Consider the following 7717-nt stretch of genomic DNA (forward strand, 5'->3'; position numbering starts at 1 on the left):
GAGAACAACATCCGAATCATACTACAATCCGGGACCTCGAACTAAGAGCTCGCCAAGGCCGTTTAGGACGTCAAAGAGCACATCATGCATTTTCAAATTGCAACTTTGGAGCTTTATAACTCGAAAAGTATTCAATGGAGAAACATTTCGTTATAGTGTTTTGGAAAGCTCTCGAGGTCAGCTACAAGAATGTGTAATAAAAAATAGAGAATGCTATTTAAAAAAATTGAGGTGATCTTCATGTGACTTTCAAATAATTCTTCAAGGTCAAACCAATGGTACCATCTTATGTTCCCCTCGAAACCAAATAACTTTTGTCTGAAAAATTTTTCTCTCCCGGGCTTGGTTTTTGAAATATTCGACTGGATGGATTAAAATAGTCCACCCTGTATATTTATCGCATATTTATCTATATGTTGTATATAAACTGTGAACAAACGCGACATAATTACATAATTTAAAAAGTTAATTTAATTTTTATAAATAACGATTTTATAGACCTGTTTGTACAGTCTGTCCTACAAAAACGTACAGGCTGTTACTCCTAAAAAAACACGAAATTATTAAAAATTTGATATGTATTTATCAATAAATTTAATAAACTAAAATGTATTTACTTAGTAAGTTATCCAATCTCTTATGTTACTAAGTATGGCTTGACAGCATCGGAGCATGCTTTCCACAAAATTTTCAGCCATTGTCACAGGAATAAATCTTCAAATCTCCAAATTTATATGACGAGCGAGCTGCTTTAAATGAAAAACCTTCTTTTCCCTCAGTTTGACCTTCGTGACTGTGCACACATTTTCAATGGGATTAGCATCAGGCGACTGTGAAGGCCAGTTCATTGTAGTGATGCCATTTTCATGTTTTCACTCCGTACATGCACGACTTCGGTGTTCTGGGTGGTTGTTCTCTTGAAGCACCTATAAACTATTATTTGAGCCAAACCATCTTTGAGTAGTCTTCAATAAACAATTATGATATATCATGTACATTTTCTGTTTATTCGGATTGTCCGTGAAGAACTATAATATACCAAATCCCTGTTAACAGAAGCATCCTCACACGTGTATATACTGGGTATTTTACTGTAGGTTGAACAATGGGATCATGATGATCGACCACGCGTACCTTCTGGGAATCCAGGCCCAAAAAGATGAACAATCAGTGAAGATTATATTGACAAAATCACGGTCAATATTAGCTTTTGCCCACTTAAGTCGTGTTATTCGAGGTGTTTTTCGCTCAAAAAAGGTTTTAACATTGTGGAACGCCAACCGTATTCGGAATCAAACAATCATTGACTAATAGAGTTAAACATCACGTCTACACACTTTTTTAATAATAGATTTTTCGCTCGCCGTTACGAACACCCAGGATTCTTTATATATTTTTTAATGATATTTTTGTCCACCTTTCTCGTCGTTAAGCGCTGGGTGCCACGTTCCGGCAGATTGTCAACACTTTTTCTTTTATTATAACGTTTTACCCACTTCCTAACGAACCCCTCTGGCTTTTTCATGTAGCGGCCAGCAGTTGCATACAACATTTTCCGTCTTTTTGGATGTGTACAAAAAAATACTGCTTCAAAACTACTTGCATAGCACTCAATGTGTTTATTTTGTTCTGTTACAGACAACAAGTTACTATCTATATAACCTCAAAGCATTCTTACGAACTGTTTAGAGAATCAGCAAAATACTTAACACCTGTGTACCATCTATTAATAAAATGCGGAACTGTACGCTCTTGTGAAACAGATTATATATTTTTGTTGCTTACGTGCTAAATTCTGTTCATGTTTGTGTGTACTTGAATATTCTGATGACGTCGTTAGTATTTTATTGCAAAACATGCGACAAATCGCATTTTCTAAAGATTTTACGCAAGATTTAAGAAAATACCTAGCGGGGCTGGGACACGAATTTGAACACTAGTGGAAATCCGTTTAAAAGGGATTTCCTGAGACATAATTCAATCAGGAAGGATAAGTTTTCGGCATTGAAATAACGGAGAGAAATTATTAAATTTTATCTCCATCATTTATCTCTTTCTCCGTGTGAATGATCACTCGTTAATTCGGTTGCTCAACCGACGAGCGACCAAGTTTTCTGGTGGATCGATAAAAATGTTAAATAATGACGTCAAGAAGGATATTACATTCATCTCGTGAAACCAGACGATGCCATTTATGCGCAACTTGAAAAGAAAAGTAGTTAGCATTTGGAGCAATCGGAGAAAGGCGGGAACGTTTCCCTTAGCCAGCCTCGTTTGCGGTAGAATCTTGTACCGTGTCAGATGTGTTCAAAATAGCTTTAAAATGTCCTTACATACTGGTAATACAATGCATCCTTTATGTGTATCACTCCATTTGTAACGATGCATCCCCCCCGGCGAACACCGCGGCCGACTGACCGCAAAACGGCGCTCAGCGCCCATAAACAATCTCACACGCGGCGCACACATCCGACAGGTGCGCACGTATGCAACAACAATTATGTGTGCCAAACACACACGTGTTGGAAAAACCCTATTGAGCGCGGTATAAAAGACCGCTCCGCCGCGATATCGACACCAGACTCCACCGGAATGAGCCGGGATCAAAAGATCGAGGCTGCTCCGGATCCGATTCCCAGGTCGAGGGACAGCGACGGTGTGTACGCCGTCACCGCTGTGCGTTCGCAGCTTACTCGACATCCTTTCATTCGGATAGACTGAAGTAGTGCGTACGTTGTCTCTCCCGTGTATGTCGCGGGCACCGGACTCCTAAACCTCCATCTTGGGACGGTGTGTTCGCCGTCTCCACCGGGAGCTCCCGGCCCTCTCGCCCGTGACGGACTTGGAGATCGGCACAAATCGGGGCGGTGTGTTCGCCGCCTCTGTCAAGTGTTCTCGACCTCGGCCACTCCACTCTGGTCATTGGGTCTTGCGCCTCCAGGGCATGCGAACGCCCGGGAGTATCGTTCCGCGTGCCGCGCCGCGAATATAGAGACAACGCGCGTCTCTCCGTCCGCACCTTACCGGAGGTATCGTAACCGCCGCGACCCGTGAATTTACCGCCGCCGTCTGTACGTTGGCCAGGCACACCCGGCCGACTCCACCGTTCCTGTAAGGAGGCACGAGACCGCGTGCCCTCCGCTTCGGGAGTCGACCGACGCAAGCACTCCACGTGCAGCGATCACCGCGACCCGCGTGCCGCGACATCGCGTATAGCAGGTGCATTCCGCCGTCTTGCACTCCGATGCGTAACCGCCGCGATATTTAAAACACCGGGCCGACACCCGAACCGAAACTTTACCACGCCGAAACAACAACACCGCGCAAACCGCTGCCGCCGCGAATATCACCAAGCGGCCGCTCTATTTAGATTCCGCGAAATACTGGTACGCCGAAACACCGGCTAAGCCGTCGATACCATGTCACGAAGTAAATACGGGATTCCGTTGCCGATACTATTACCGCAATATTTACCTGCTTTAAAAGACAGGCTTAAAGCACGGCCCGCCGCTAAGAACATACTGTAAAGATAACGTGGGATACTTTAATAAACGGCTATTTTCCGAATACTCGCTCACTCACTCACTCGCTCACTCACTCGTCCACTCACACTCATACGCACGCATACACAACCAGAACGCCTGGACGACCAGCGAGTTACGCCAGGGCCACCGACACCGAACACGGTCGACCGTCGACACCGAACGACCACCCCACCAGCCGGAGTAGGGCGAACGTCCAACGACTGGCGGGGCACGGGTCACATATTGACTTTTCGACTCCACTATTCCACTTTAATACTCGACAAACACGGAGACGCGCTGCCCTTATTCTCATAAATATTAAAAAACAGGTAACCGCGGAATTAATGACGAGAAATTATTCTATTCTTTAATTGATCGATTTTGTTTTAAAGATAAGTATGTTCGAATATACGAACATAGTACTTGGATATAAGGAAAGATAGAAAATATCTACAACGGTCTGACGTTTTGAAAGCTTGTCAGGATAGAAACTATGAACCATTTAAACAGATGTTTAAGGCAGTTCAGGTCGTGTCACGTCTTTTTTGGCAGCACCATCTCGGTGAAGTTATTTATATGCGTCGATATTTAAATCTCACTACGCAAATGGAATGCAAATGGAAAAGAACAAACGTGTAAACATGTATCGTTTGTAAAACGCGCTAATCGACACTGCCTTAAATGCTAAAAAGCTGTACATGAAGTGTCGATATGGTTCGAGAATACAGTTCATTGAAATTTCGTAATTTCCAGAACAAGGTAGATGAAACTGGAATATCATATCCCACGGTCTATAATATGAAATAGCCGATAATTTCCGATAGTGTTCCGTTTCCTACCAACTTGCCAGGCATTCCGACTGGTAAAACTCTACGTCTCGTTCTCTCAATATTCTTCGTAGTTAATCGCCGTTTTTTATTTAACAAAACTCTAAAAGAATTTTCACATTCAAATAACAATTTTCTCGTTTCTGTGGAACGTGAGGAAATTTTTCCCAACAGATTTTTTAAAAGTAAAAGAGGATTAAATTCGATTTTTAAATTTTAGAAAATGAATCCATTCTATTCTCACTTATTGCAGATCGCTATCGATATCGGACCACGTTCATCGTCTACGACCAGGTGACATCGACGTAATCGGTGGTCTCGGTGATTCCTTGACTGCTGGGAGCGGTGCGCTGGAGGAATTTGCTATGGAGACTTTTATCAAGGGGGGTCACATGGGGTCACATGGGGTCAGCTAGTGCATCGGAGGCTAATAGGAGACGATTCTTAACACAGCCAAATATTTTAAAGGTAAGTATTCTCTCTATCGTTCTCGTATGTAACATTCTTAACGATATTGCATCAATACTTTGTCGTGTAATAAGTCACGTTTAGCAGGAAATGAGTTACGCCTTACTGTACTCGGATAAATTATATATGTCGCTGGATAATATTTATTGTTCATCTTTACTCGATGCTACAGGTGTTTAGAGGTTAACCGTATACGCCACAGGGACAGTTGAATTTATCTCGACCGCTGCGAGAATGAATGTCGCCTTCCCAGTTGCTGCTATAGAAAACGCGCAACAAGCCAGAATCTTGTACAAGAGTGGCCTGAAGATAGACACGAAAAAGCAATAGAAGGTACAATTCGACCCTTCTAATCTCCTTTGTCGCAGCGTGAATTTCTCTCGGTGAAAGAATAAAAAGAAAAAGACTGAGAAACATTCTTACTAGAACAATCCTTTGGGGCTTAATTTTCCGGTTCATCATGATTTTATTTGGGGCTAATGAAGTCTGTTCGGAACAATGTTACAACCCGGAATACTTCTCCCTGATACGTTACACCCTGCATCTACGGAAGACGCTCGATTTTTAAGGGTTGCCTTGCCCCGTACACTGGTCAATTTGGTTCCAGACATACGTGATTCCAGCTCGTTTAATTAGTCTCTTACGCCAAGCCGAATGAGTGGAACTTTAATTTATTTTTCTGCATATGTCACGGTCTCGGTTAGGGTAACGCGACGTGCCATGTGCAATATATTGCATCCTCCTTACTGTGCTTGCATGTACAAAGATGGTCGATCGGAAATCACCGCTTCTAAAATGTCGCAGCTCTATCAACAGGCTGCCGAAGAATTAATCTATTCGAGAAGGTATATTTTGTTGTTCAATGTACGATTATAATTCGATCGTGACAATTTTCTATCTTTCACAACATGATATAGTGACGAAACGTTATCTTTTTGATACTATTATTTTCCGGATTTCACGGTTGTTTTGAAGCCGTTTGTTAAATTATTCAAGGCACATAATGTAGATCACATTCGCACACCGACGATCGACTACAGTCTGGTTACTTACGACTGTTTTAACTTTACTCAGAAAGAGCATGCACTCGGTGAGAAACATTAACTCTTGCACCGCGTTTATATTAAATGTTTATATGAAAAAAGTAATATATTATGTACTTATTATAAAATTCTGTAGTAGACACCAATTAGGCGATAATAGCATATGATACTGTCATTATCTACTGTGGTTTACTTTTATCGCTTGATTGACGCCTATTGAGAGCAGAATGTTGCAATGCTTGGATGGTTGCATGCTACCAGGGGAAACAAAATTATGAAACAAATGTTATCGTATTTGTATCAAAAGCATGAAAAAAAGTGCCATAAAACTATTTATTTCGCGAAAATATCAGACCTATCATCAAAATGTGAAATGTTAATAAAATTCTAAAATTTTATTTGGTTGGCAAATAAGTTCGTTCGGTTTTTAATCGGAGTAGGTTTACTCGTTCTGCTATATCTTTTCCACAGCGCTATCGCACAACGCGCTTGCGCAGCTAAAAAGCGACGTTCCACCTAACCTATTTGTAAACATACGCCGGTTAATACCAGAGTATTGTGCGTAATGCACGGTTGCAAATATGGAAGAAAAGTACGTTCATTTTCGCCATATTTTACTTTCTTATTTCAAAAAAGGCAAACGAGCTGCGGAAGCTCATAAGAAGATTTGTAATGTGTATGGGGACGATGCTTTAACAGAATGTGTGTGTCAAAAATGGTTTGCCAAATTCCGTTCTGAAGATTTTGATGTTAGTGACGCGTCCCGTTCTGGTCGTCCAGCAGAGATTGATTCAGCTGTAATAAAGAATACCGTCGACAAAAATCCATCGCAAACAGTACGAGAGATTGCTACGACACTTAATATATCCCACACAAGTGTAGAAAACCATTTGCGTCAGTTGGGATACGTTTCTCGCCTCAATGTTTGGGTGCCGCACGAATTGACCGAGGCCAACTTAACCGCTCGCATTTCCACCTGCGACGCGCTGGTGAAACGCCAAAAAAACGATCCATTTTTGAAGCGGTTGGTTACGGGAGATGAAAAGTGGATCGTCTACGATAACGTAGTACGTAAAAGATCATGGGGAAGCAGCAGTGAACCACCACAAACAACCTCGAAGGCAGGATTGCACCCGAAGAAAATTATGCTCTCAGTGTGGTGGGATTATCAAGGTATCATTTATTATGAGCTCTTACCATCAGGCAAGACGATCGATTCAACTGTATATTGCTCCCAATTAACGAAATTGAATCAAGCAATACGTTCGAAACGTCCAGAATTGGCAAATCGAAAAGGAGTCGTCTTTCACCACGACAATGCCAGACCCCATACTTCATTAACTACTCAGAACAAATTGTTAAGGATTGGCTGGAATGTTTTGCCTCACCCTCCTTATTCACCGGCACCCTCTGATTCTCATTTGTTCCGGTCGCTGCAAAATTCTCTGAACGGGAAAAACTTTGCTAATAATGAAGCTGTTAAAACGCAACTGGATCAGATTTTTGCCGGTAAACCTCAGACGTTTTATGAATGTGGGATTATGAAATTGGTAAAAAGATGACAAGAAGTGATAGAAAAGAATGGTCAATACATTATTGATAGATATATATTTTGTATATTAAATAAATTGTATTTTATACCAGTCAAAAAAACCGAACGAACTTATTTGCCAACCCAATAGATAAACCGACGAGAATTACAAAAAAATAGTCAAACTTTGATACATTAAATTTTCGCAAATACTATTGGGAGTGTGAATAAGTTCTCGCCGTTTTTTGTGAAAATAAATCTTTTATTTAAAGAAAAAAAAAACAAGTCAATTAAAGTATTGCCCATCGCTGGAGACTACTTTTT

The 7717-nt window shown here is 41.3% G+C and overlaps 1 pseudogene; it reads left to right on the forward strand.

Moving 5' to 3' along the window:
* Window positions 1-3419: 3419 nt before the first annotated feature.
* Window positions 3420-7717, forward strand: part of LOC106745505 — a 7438-nt pseudogene continuing 3140 nt past the window's right edge.

This window comes from Dinoponera quadriceps, unplaced genomic scaffold (genome assembly GCF_001313825.1).
Source record: "Dinoponera quadriceps isolate SergipeBrazil2010 unplaced genomic scaffold, ASM131382v1 scaffold1780, whole genome shotgun sequence".
NCBI lineage: Eukaryota > Metazoa > Arthropoda > Insecta > Hymenoptera > Formicidae > Dinoponera > Dinoponera quadriceps.